General features: G+C 42.1%; 1 protein-coding gene across 1 annotated transcript in view; it reads left to right on the top strand.

The window, feature by feature from the left end:
• RYR3 (ryanodine receptor 3) overlaps positions 1–12,165 on the top strand; it is a 537,566-nt gene that overhangs the window by 304,174 nt on the left and 221,227 nt on the right. The gene's annotated exons all lie outside the window — the stretch shown is intronic.

The following is a 12,165-nucleotide window of genomic DNA, read 5'->3' as shown; positions in this document are numbered from 1 at the left end:
GAGCCTAGTTTAAAGCCCACGGGAGGAGGTCCGCCAACCTAGAAGAGAACACACGCTTACCTTTAGGGGAAAGGTGGAGCCCGTCCCATCCCAGCATTTCTCTCGTCATGATGTGCTGGTTGTGGCTGAGGAAGCCAAAGCCCTCCTCGAAGCAGCATTCCTGTAGCCACCAGTTTGCATTTGACAGTGCTCTGTCACACCTCTCAGTTGACATAAATAGGGCTGCAGGAAGTAGGGTTTTTGCTGCAGTTTTTCTTAACAGTTTAGTTAGAGAAAACAGCCAAATTTTTCACAGGGCAGTGAGGAGAAAATGATTGCCAAGGGAGATGGACAGGAAATGGTTTTCTCATCCAGGGAAATAAAGACATCTAAAATAGGGACAGAAAGATGAAATCTCAATTTATTCGATATTATTTCGGTATATTGGTAATCCAAAAAAAATCTGTTTGCAGATATAAAATCTCTTGTATTGATAACTTTGAAATTTTTCATCTCAACTTTTGATAATTTTTTTTTAGTATAATTTAACTGTGTTTGTGTCAGTGTTTCTTTGGGGTATTCATCTTTTATGCTTTGTGCTCTTTCCTACCTTTTCTAATGTTGATTTGACTTTTTTGTTCCTTAGTATCCCATTTGTTTCGAATTCCGTGATCCCTCAATTTCAGAAGCAGTACATTTTACTCACCAAACTGTCTGCCCTCGATTTGCTCATTAATGAATGGTTATTTAGAGAAGCTCTCAAAAGACAGAAAGGGGGGAAAAAAGAAAAAAAATTAAGGTCTCAAGATTTACCACTGATACTCTTGAAGATGCACCCACTGCATATCTACAATAGGTATAAAGCAGCTGGCTCTTAAAGATTGTCTTGTAAAAGAACAAAGTAGAAAATGTTCTGACGGGCCCATCCTTTCACCTTTAAAAACAAAGTTATATGCTGTAACTTGAACATTTAAAATTGAAGTCACTGCTGTTAAGCTGAAGGTAGGGATGTAGGGCATACATTTTAACTGTATTGGGTCTGCCTACATTATATACAAAGCTCCCTAGGGCAGAGACAGTTATCCTCTCTTTGTAGTGAGCATGGTGTTGGTAAATAATAGAAAATAGTACCATTAATTTTGTAACTCTTTGGGGAAGAAAATATATAACCATTTAACTTTCTTTCTAGGAATTCGTAGTAGGAATGTCACCTCTGAACTTTTATTTCTATTTAGTTGTTATAGGGTATTCCTTCTGCTTGCATATCTTGATTTACTTAACTTTGGAATTTAGATGTTGATATGGCCTTGATCACTACAGTATCTGGGAACTTTTTAGTCTTTAATAGCATTTATCTTCACAACAAGCCTGTGATGTAAGGGAGTACTATGATCTCCATTTTATAGGTGGGGAACCAAAGCATAGATAGACCAAGCAACCCACAAGGCCATGCAGAAGGCCCACAATACAGCATGAAACCAAACCTGGGGGTCTCAGTTCTCTACCTATCAATTCAACTATTAGGTCATTATATATGCTTATCATAGGGAGTGATGTGACTTGAGCACATGCTCCGGACATGCTTACATCATGTTGGTAGCGTACCCAGGCTGGGTCATGTCTGAGCATGTCTCACTCACCCATGCTTAATCACATGCTCCAAACCAAGAAATATGCTAGTGAAAATATTCCAGGACATTCCCCTGCTCTCTGTCTCCATCTCCATCTCCATCTCCATCTCCAGCGTGCCTGAGTTCTCACTAGAGAATAGCCAGACTGGAATATTTAATGGCTTGGAGCTGTGATGAGAACTGTTTCCAGTGTTTTCTGTAAAGGATGGATTTGGTGTAATCGGCCTTCTCTGGGGTGGTCAACATACATGCTGGATTAGGATGCCATCCCTACTGCTGCTGCAGATAGTATGTTTGCTGGAGACACTGTTATTATAGAAAGAATGAGTGCAGGCATGGTAGGAGTGATAAAGCTTGCCTAGATCTGTTGCCTACAAGGCACCTACACAGTAACACATATGAGCAGCTGGTACATGGTGTTGGCCAGGATATTTGCAGTCAGGTATAGGCATGATCCATAAATATGTCCTCCAAGCCTAATAGAAAATTCCCAGACCCTCCTCTATAGAACAATAAAAACATGTTTTGTTTACAGCATATATATTCTCATTTGTTACCAAATACTTAAACATCTTTTGGTAACATCATGCATAGACATCCTAGTTTTTACCAAATACTGCAGCTTTCACACTTAATAGGAAAACATGTTTACCAGGTTGTCCCGATCCTTGTACACTTCATCCTTATTTTGGTGTCCTGTCTGGTCTTATCAAACACTCTCTGTCTGTTGACTTCATGGCCTAACAGCCTAACTTTCCCAGTGCTTTCTCATCTATGCCTATGTAAGCAGTATGTGGTAATACTTAGTTCCATTCTCAGTGGGCATGTCTACAAGTGCCATTAATTCAAAGTAAGCTCACTGTGTAGTAAAAATACTGTGCAGTAAACCTATAAGGGAGCATGTCTACATGCTCCCACCCTGCTCTGTCCTCCTGCAGCAGCCAGGGAGAGCTCCAAGTCCTGTACCCCCCACTAGCCCATGGGGTTGGCAAAAAGCATGGGATGGTCCCTGTCGGCATGGGGCCAGGAGAGCTCTACAGCTGCAGTGGCAGCTGTTTCCTGGACCCATGGACATTGGGACCTGATGTGCACTGGGTAGGAGAGACCTGTTCCTGCAGTGGGCAGAGCTCTCCTGGCCCCTGTGCACATCTGGATACACAGATGCCAGCAAGCCCCCTGCCAGGCAGTTTCCCAGCCTGTTCCCCAGACTGTTCTCTCTGCCAGCTCCGTGGACCTGAACAGAGAGCAGGCTTCTCTGCTCCAGCCAGCAGGGAGCTCCCAGCACTGGCTATGTGACTATGGGGCCAGTGCTGGGAGATCCATACCAATAAGAGTTGAGTCTCCCAGTACCTGCTCCTCTGTCATGATGGTGGAGTGAGGGCTGGGAGAGAAAGATCTCTCAGCCCCCACTCTCTGATCACGATCTCAGAACCAGGGGCTTGGAGCTTCCTGCTGCTGAGGCAGGAGAACATATTCCTTGCCTGGGCTCCTGTGGTGGAGCCCACACAGGCAGCAGGAAGCTCCTGGGGGCAGGGAGCTATCTCCCACCACCTGGTGAACAGCTGACCAGGAGCAGATTTTGTTACTAATCTCGAATCAATTTGCTATTTGCATTTTCAGGTAGCAAATTTACTTGGGATTGGGGAAATACACATGCTTACTTTGCAGGAAACAATACTAATGCACAGTTAAGCATCTTGTGTGGACGCATCCAGTGGGATCTGCTTTAGTTAATGCTTTTAAAAGAGCCTAAGCAGTATATGCACTGAGCAAGATTGTCTTAATCCATACTTTAGCGAGTCCTACAGAAGTGTGCAAGCAGGGGTTGTTGATCAGCGTGTGCCAGGGGCCGTTCCAACCAGAGAATGCATGCAGACATGCCTTCTGAACCCACTAACAGAAAGACCACAATGCATATAACACAAACAAAAAGAAATACTGATTTATTCTTTTTCCCTCCCTTCTAAGTAGTGGTAGTAGAGGAAGGCAGGTAGTAATTTAATCTTGAATATGTTCATTTCATAAGGGCCACATTCAGCTATGGCTTTGTTCAGGGTCGTATACTACCCTCTGAATTGCCTAAAGAGGAGGTGGTTAGTCCTCTGATGTTTATGATTGCCTTACCAAAAATAACAGTGCAAGTGCTGACACATTTTATGCTGCTTATAGCTCATAAATCACTCTTCTACACGACATGAATTTGATATTTAGTCTTTATAGCTTTCTTTAAATCCACATTTTTAAAAGTTTCATAGGAAAAAACCAACTTTTTAGAACGTGTTTTTTCAAAGCTAGCTTCCTTTCTCCCTATTGTTTCATTACCTTAGGGAGGATTTTGGTAATTCAAACCCATTTCTTAAAATTGACTTCTTAAAAATTCAAAAGAATTATGAATAAAGTTACCTATTTTTTATTTATACCATTATTGTATGCCCAGTTTGATGTGAACAGTCTAATATCCTGGGTGACTGTACAGGAATGTCAAAGTGTTTACTCTTAAAACTTTTCAGTTTCCTTAGTTTATAGATAATGATACTACTACTTTTTTTTTTTCTCTATTCTGTGTAATGTAAACCTAAATTTCAAAGACTTACCCATATACCTATTAAGGTCAATAAAGCTGATCATAGTGTGTAACATTAACTACATATATACAAGTCTTTACTGAAATGGCCTGAAACATTTGAAATTGAAAAGGTGACCACTCTAATTTTGTATTTTCATGCATATATCGAAAATTGTAAGTATATACTTTTTACTGTATTTAATAATTCTGATATTTTAAATGATGTATATTCCTTAAATAATTTCTTTAGCTCATTTTAGATTTACCTAAATTTTAAGGTATACTGCAAATGTTGTCATCCTGGTATATAATACCCTGAAGCATAGTTTCTTCAGATAGATCTTCCTAGGTCTCTGTGCTCCCACTGTCTCCCCTGGCTTCTGTTTCCTGCCTCTTTCCCTAGGGGGTGGAGACACCTGCACACAGTGCAGCAAAGGGCAGCCTACCACACAATGAGAGTTCCCGTATGGCACCGCACAGTGATGCCCGTGCAGTGCAGCTGGGTTGCATGGGGGGGCCATTATGCAACCCAGGGGAATGCAGGCCCTGGCCACTCAGAAATTGAACAGCCATGAGGTAGACTGTTCTTTATTTGTAGTTTGGAAATGTGTTGTTACATTCTGCAGCCACTTATTCTTTTTGTGGTAGTTAATCTTTATAAACATTTTTCTACACTTATCAATACTTCCTAGCATTAATAAGTTCTTGTGTCATGCTTCTGTCATCTCATACGGCTTTTCAGCCCTATAAGGCCAAAGGTTAATCCTTCTGAATTTTTACTAACAGCATACAGTAAACTTTGAAAATAATACCCCCATACCAAAGTGTCAGATAAACCCGCTGGGTTACTGCTTCATGCTTACACAAATTTAGTCAACAGCTGTGTTCACTGGTAGATGTCCATCTTTCATTGAAAGCTTTCTGGAAGGAGTCAAATTACTATAACCCAGGACACTTAGAAAGAAAAAACGCTTGTTTATACTACTCAAGCCACCTGTTAATGCCTCTGGAGTATTTACAGCGATAGTTAAGATGCAACGTAATATAAGATTTTACTGCAATAATTATTCAAGCTTTATAAATCCTGTTTAATCATTCAGATGCATAACATTATTTTTAAATTTTCCCCATAAATTTTAATTGCCTTTTGAAGTAGATTGTTTGTTTGTGTTCAGCCCTTTGTATTCCTGATTGTCTTGTTGCAGACATAATCCTTAAAAATAATGAAATGTTAAAATTAAGTTATTTAATACTAAAACATTTTTATCACCCAGTTAGTTACCAATGTTTGTGTTTATTCACAGACTTAGAACAACCCTGATGTTTTATTCTTAAAAATTAGCTTGTTGATATAGTAGCAATTCCTTCAATTGAGCATTATATTCATGAAGTTAATGGCAGACCTGAAAAAATGTAATGTAAAAAAGAGAATTGATGTTTCTGGTGTAGATGAAGCATGTGTTGTACAGTCAAAAAGTAGTAGTTGTGGGGGTTTGGTGATGCAGCGCTCTGATACCTTATTGAGTGAAGTATTTGCGGAGGTGTTTCTTGCAAATGTGTTTAAAGGTTTTTAATTTTGTGTCCTTATTGTAAAATCAGGAGAAGGAAGAAAAACAAATTCTGGGGAAACCAGAGAGGATGAACTATTCAGGCTTCAAGTGCTGTTGCTTGAGAGATTGTGGAGGGGGTTAAGGTGGGGATTTGAAAATCCTTTCCACTGTCAGATTGGAAGGGAGAAAGGAAGATACTCGAGAATTTGTTGGACCCTGTCCCACCCACTGTGGAAAGTGACTGTGTGATGTGGGGTGGGGTTATCCTCTTTAAATCCTTCTGGGAAGGGCAGGGGTTCTCTTTAACCATTCTTGTGGGAGCCTGCCTGCTATTACAAGGCAAGAGCTCCACCTCCCTGCAAAAATACTGCTTAGCAGTAAGAGAACAAAATCAGCTGTTTGTTTATTCAGATTCACATTTCTAACACAAAGACTGAAGTAGTAGCTTTTTTCCCCATAGAATGAATAGATGCAAGTACACTCCTAGAGCTGTGTGTGGGCACAGTGATGGCAGCGTGTTGTTGGCAAGAAGCAGCAGGGCCTGGGATGTGTCAACAACAAACTCCTGTGCTCTGCAAAAGAATCGGCTTTCTGGAGACTTAACCATGAAATTTGACAGCCATTTCCCTGTAGATGCTTTGGAGGTGTTACTAGTAACTTAATACAGGGAAATGACTTTTTAAAATGTTTTTCAAGTTGACGGTATCCCTTTAAATCGTGTTAGTCACTGGTGTTATAGTTAAGGGGTGTCATGCTGAAAATGAGATGTGATTTTCAGGCAGCCATGGTTACTGCCATTTTTGCTCACACTGTTGAGATAAACAAGTTAGGTGTTGCTAGCAAAGGCATCTAATTTAACCTACTCTCACCCTGATTTAAAAATGTATAATGCTCCCCACCAAACTGTGATGTATTTTTTCATCAGCTCTTACATGCTATACTGTTTCTTTAAATGTTGTAGCTTTATGTACCTCCCCAGGTACTCTTTTTGCTTTCTGTCTGGGTTCCTGCTCAGAACAATAAAGTCACCAGTAATGATGCTTGTGCTGTGGTTTCTCCTTGGATTAGTCTAATCCCAATCAGTGTAGAGTCACAAAGCTGTAAGGGCCTGGCTACACATAGTACTTTGAGCTGTGAAAATGTTGATCCATGTTAGTGCTAGTTTGGAGCCATCACACCTTTCATCTAGGAGCCTTCTCTAACTGTCCCCCACCTTCACAGCTGTGACATGCCACTAGAGGCCTGATGAGCAGAGAAGTCCTGTCCAGCCCTACCTCTGTATGATTCTCTCTTCTAAGGCCAAGGCTGGGAAGGCAAGTGCCTAGCTCCTGTGGGATAGCAAAAGGAGGCTGAGGCTGTGCTTGCTGCAGGGTGGGTTGGAACTAATGGAGGTAAAAGGCAGAACAACTTCCATGAAGCTAAATTAGCTGGCCCCTGGCATCCTTTCCATGGGGCTAAATCTTGGCACCCAGCTTCTTTAGGGGGCCAGGCACTCCCAGGCCTCAGCTGCTCCCAGCTCCCCTTGAGGGTAACTGTCCCCACAGTCTGGATCCGGAGCTGGTCTGTACTTCCCTGGCTGCTCACTGCACCCACTCCAGTGCAGAGAGAGGAAGGAGTGAGCATTGCAGAGACAGCAGCGCTGGTCAGGTTGCACAAACTCCCCACACGTTGGCTGGAAACAGACATCCACACAGGCAGCAGCAGAGCCCCGTGCCTACAGCCTTGCAGCCACCCTACCTCAGAGCAGCAGCTTCCTCAGCCGCAGGCTGCCCCTCGCCACAGAGCAGCCGCCACCAGCTCTCACTGAGCTGTGTATGCATCAGCTGCACAGAGCAGGGCACTGCTGAAGCCACGGAGCTGAATCTCAGGGCTTACCAGAGCCCAGATGAGTCTGGGGGCTCACTGGGGCTGGCCATCCTCTCCTCCGCTCTCCAGGGCTTGATGCCCACCCAAGCAGGCTCAGTGTTGTTGAGAAAAGCTTCCCTGGCCTGCAGTTCCTGGAGTAGGAGCCTGGAGACTGGAGGGAATAGAAAAGCTGTGGATCCAGTCCCTGGGCTGCTCCCTTAAGCAGCTGGGGGTGTGAAAGCCCAACAGGAGGGTGGGAGAAGGAAGTTGGGATCCTGGGATACTGGAGAACTTCAATTTGAGTGGCACAGCTGTGGGGAGTAGGTATCTCCATAAATCATTCAGAAAGTGCCCCCTGCAGTGGCTCCTTTAATGGTTTTCATTTTGCCACTTCCCACCCTCCCCCTCAACCCCAATTGGCCAAGGTGCCCCACTGGTCAGGCTGTTGGCTGCTGATCACCTGGGAAGCAAAAACCATAGTTTTAAATATACCACAGTTTTTGCCTTCCTGCCAGTCAGCAGCAAGGCTACTGGGGCCCTTCCACGAATCAGCAGTGGGGAGGAAAAAAATGTGGTATATTTAAAACTGGCTTTTGCGTCCCCAGTGATCAGCAGCAAATGGCCCAGCTGGCAGGATGTTTCAGCCAATCAGTGGGGGTGGGGAGGACAAGGAGTGAAATGAAAAACATTAAAGAAGACACATGGGGGGCACTTCCTGCATGATCTATAGAGAGCCCTAGTGGGGAGTGGCGACACCTTAATGGAATAGGACCTGGATTGTGCGGGTCAGAGATAATTCTGCCCTGGAGTGGCATAACTTTGAGCCACATAACAAATGCTTTAAGCCACTTTAAGGTATTAATGGGCAGACAATCCAGGAATTAACAGCTGCAGGAAGCTGCCCAATATTACTGTATAACAAGGCCGTAACACAAACCAAGTGGGGTACTGAGGACTGTCTGCCACTTGTCAGTGCTACTTGTTTATGAGCAGCAAGCTCTGTTTTGTTAGTATCATCATTTTCACCTTTTTTTTAAACAAGTAAATTCCATAAATTTACTTTATTCAGAAAGCCTGTTAGTCTTTTTAAATCACACAAACACATGTGCACATAGATATATTTACATACAAGCTTAAACCAAAACACAAGCAAGAGATAAGAGGAATTACTCTTCTTTTCTTCATGTTTTCCAAATATATACCACAATGGCTAAAACAAAACTGTTCCCATGAGTTGGCTTACAGAAGAAAATATTTTGTTAACGTATGCAGTAGCCAATTATGTCTGTCTCTGTACATGGAAGTAAAAAAGAGTCTCTACATGATTGTAGTAGATAGAAAAGCCAAAAAGATCTGATGTTTTCTACCCTTCTCCTTCTGGCTCTTGTTTCATGAAGCAAAGGGCCTTCCTCATCTTTATCCTCACACTCAAGCTCTGTAGTAGAGAAAGCAAGGATGTTGTCTATGTATTATTTTCTGTTGAAGAAAAGTAATAGCATTCCTTTGACAGTGACACAGGAAAGTATACAGCATTTCTTCCATTTTTCCAGACTTGGCTTGTAATAAGCACCATCTGACGTTGCCAGGACATCTAACCAAAACACAGTTTATTTCAGTATTCCAAGAGAGGAATAATGTCACTTAGGCCCCTTCTGTGTCTTACAGGTAATGCACAGTTAACTGGTAAATTGTGTAGTTACCTTGAGACCAGCTACATTTTCAGAGTGGCTACCATTCGATAAAGATCTCCAACCGGTTATAAAGTTAGACCTCAAAAATGTGTATTTTATAGTTAGGTACTTATTATCAAGCTTTAGTTTGCACATGTAATAGGGTCTCCCCTGCAGCTGAGATTCCTGTTAGCTGATGGAGCTCTCAGGCACAGGGGTGCACCATGCTCAGTGTGAAAGCCCCAGGCCCTGAAACCCCCAGCCATGATCCCCAAATAGGCTAACCCTATGGAAACCCCAGAAATCTGGGACATCATCCAGGAAATCCTAGACAGTGCCCTGCTCCTCTCCCTCCACCCCCACCCCCTCTTGCTCTCACAAGTCAACAGGGGCAGGAGGGCTGCATGCCAGACAGGTAGTGGTGCCTGCCTGTAAGGCACTCCGCACTGCTCCGACTCCTGGCCAGACTGAGCCCTTCCCAACAGCCAGCCAAGACTAGTCTCTAAAATCTAGGACTGTACCACCTAAAATGGGACATATGATCACCCTATTCCAAAGGCACAGGGGTGCGTGAAACCCCTGGGCCCACATGGGTCTCTGGGTCCCAGCTACACCTCATGCACAGTCAGAACCCAGAGCCCTGTCAGCTGCAGTGTCTCTTTCCTGGCTGCACATTGCTCCCACAGCTGGAAGCCGTCTCAGCAAAAGGAACTCCCAGAAGTAGATGTCTGCTTCTTGCTGTCTTAGGTGGAGTCCAGGATAGGGCACCCCTACACCGGCAATAGGTGTGATTGGATCTAATGCACAATCACATCTCCTGCCATGCATGTGTGATATGGCAGGAGGTGCGACTGTGTGGATCATGCACTAGATCAATTTGCACCTTTACCTGCACTTGTAGAGGCAGCCTTGCTAGCTTTACTTCATACCTGGTCTCTCTTCTTTTTATTGCCTTCCATGTCACAGTGTCAACATAATGAAAACTTGTTCTTTGCAGAAGAAAGTATTAAATGGGCATTGTATACAAATACAGTATACAACTCTAAATTTTATTAGGTTTGCACATAATTTACACCTTTTACATTAAGGAAAACTTTTCACAGGTTGCACCTTCTGTGGATTCTAGTTTAAAAATAAATAAAATAAATTGATCTCTACTCAGTGACAAGATGACTTACTGTTTAAGTGTTATGTCATATTGATAACTGAGTAAATATAACAGTACAAAAATTTTAGAATCACATAAATTTAAACCTAATTCTTAGAATCACATAAGCCTCCTAATGAGCTTCCACAGTGTATGTGTGGATATGTGGGGAGAGACAGCTTCATATTTTTAATGGCAAATGAAGGTCAAATTTTTTTTGTTGTTTTCCAGTCCTTTTTATAAAGCATCAGCTATTTCTACTGTGTATTTCACTAAATAACTCTGGGGACACATGACTAAAACAGTGGATGGATAATCAAAAGTATACAGTAAAGCACTTTGAAACCTTGTTATTGCTTGGTTGTTGCATCTGGGATTTGAAGTCTAATGTTAGAACATAAAATGTAGGTTTGAGCATTACTGCTATTGGGACAGCATTACTGTGAGTGGTATTTTTTAGATGTGACTTTGTCTCAATTCAGCAAAAACATAAGTCATGAAGCATACAGCATTGAAATTGATAGACTTAATGAAAGGAGCTCATCAGAGATGAGCAAAGCTGAAAAATCTAGACCTCTGCTCTGTCAGTTGGGCTGGAAATCTCACTACAAAAAGATTTTTCAAAATGGCCAATATATCAGGAGTTGGCCATCTCATATCTCATGAATTTTTCAGTTCTGCATAAATGTTAATATTTATACTTGCGTTAGAGACAGGTGTCATAACAAGCAGTATGAAGACTTTCTTGGGACATGAAGATAAAATTCAATCATACACCTAAGTTGCTTGCTTACAGTAACCTCATAAACTATCTGCCAGAAGTGTTTTGGCAAGGAAGAGGACAACATTTTACTTATGACTGACAGACTGTTAAAGCAGAAAGTACAACAAATAGGGAGCATCTACGTATGCCAATTTAAGGCACATTAGGCAAATGCATATTACGTTTAGGCGTGTGTAAAAGCATGTGTAGACACACCCAAAGAATAGTTTTGGATAATGGTGAAAGGATAGGCTGGAGGAAAGTTATTTAGTCAAATTCCTGAACTTTGAGTCATGAAACACATTTTGTTTAATATTTTATTTAATGACCTCCCACAGAAAGTAGAAGTGTGTCAATGAAATGGAGTGTGTACTTCAAGAGAAGCTCTTGGCTTGTTTAGTCTAGCAACACACAAGCTGAGACGGAAATGTGACTGATCACTGGAAATACATCAGTGGGTACATGTCAGGGTGGGAGAAGAGCTATTTAAGCTAAGAGGCACAAGATCAAATGGGTATAAATTGGCCATAAACAAATTTGGGATGGAAATTACAAGGTTTCTACAGAAGAGTGAAATCCTGGAACAGCCTTCCATTGTGAGTAGTGGAAGCAAGAAACCAAACTGTTTTTAAGATGAAATTTGATGTGTACATTTATGAAAAAAAGATATCATCTAGTAAGAAGCAGAGGACTGTGGGGGAAGGGGAGGGGGTGGTAAACTTAAATGCTCTTCCTGTTCTGTGCCATGCTATACTATGAGGTTGACTGTCTTAACCATCAGGGGATAAATGCATAAGTGATGTATGCAAAGTCAAACATCTCCAACAGGATGGACTGAAGAAACCCCTTCCACTGAATACCTGTATAACCTGGTGATTAAGAATGTGCCCTGTCATATGGAAGACCTTTGTTCAATTCCCTGCTCTAAAACAGGAAGTGAGTGGATTGGAATTAGCATCTCTCACCTTTCACTTGATTACTTTTACCACCAAGTTACTAGGTATGGTATTTTGA

This window comes from Crocodylus porosus, unplaced genomic scaffold (assembly GCF_001723895.1).
Source record: "Crocodylus porosus isolate Cpor-Errol unplaced genomic scaffold, CroPor_comp1, whole genome shotgun sequence".
NCBI lineage: Eukaryota > Metazoa > Chordata > Crocodylia > Crocodylidae > Crocodylus > Crocodylus porosus.
The sequence above is the reverse complement of the archived record's forward strand: the minus strand, read 5'-3'. Positions and strand labels throughout refer to the sequence as shown.